This window comes from Anolis sagrei, chromosome 11 (assembly GCF_037176765.1).
Source record: "Anolis sagrei isolate rAnoSag1 chromosome 11, rAnoSag1.mat, whole genome shotgun sequence".
NCBI classification, from domain to species: Eukaryota; Metazoa; Chordata; class Lepidosauria; order Squamata; family Dactyloidae; genus Anolis; species Anolis sagrei.
Window position 1 is genome coordinate 2,327,804 of NC_090031.1, and position 662 is coordinate 2,328,465.

Consider the following 662-nt stretch of genomic DNA (forward strand, 5'->3'; position numbering starts at 1 on the left):
ACTTGCGATTTAAAAACGAAGATTTGCACATCCCTAATCGATACTGATATGGAGATAGATAGGATATCGATATTATAGACCACTTTTGATGGCTTTTGAGTCTCTTCCTCTATAGCAGGCATGGGCAAACTCTGGCCCTCCAGGTGTTTTGGACTGCAACTCCCACAGCCTGAGGCTGTTAGGAATTGTGGGAGTTGCAGTCCAAAACATCTGGTGGGCCAGAGTTTCCCCATGCCTGCTCTGTATAATCTAATGGGAGGTGTATGACCCTCCAGTTGTGGTTGGAGTGCAATTCCTATTAACTATTGGAGTGACTGGGGAGAGTGGGAATCACAGTCCAATTGTGAAGAGCCCCAAGGCATGAGCTCCTCTTGTGTTGGACTATACCTCCCATTGCTCACAGTGCCCAGAATGATGGGCGTTTTGGAGGAAGCTGATTATTAGGATGTCCCTTCCTTTCTATGTGTTTTCCCCCCCACTGAGACCAAACACATTCCTCTCCTTTGGCTCCGAGAGTGGGATAAACAGGCCGTTTCCTGCCCCTAATCAACCTTTGGGGAGGATGAGGAACATTCTCAAAGGACTGGCTTTTCTTTCCTGTTGCAGCAGAAGGAGGAAGGCCAAAAAAAAAATATGGAAGAAAATTCAAAAAGGAAAGTATC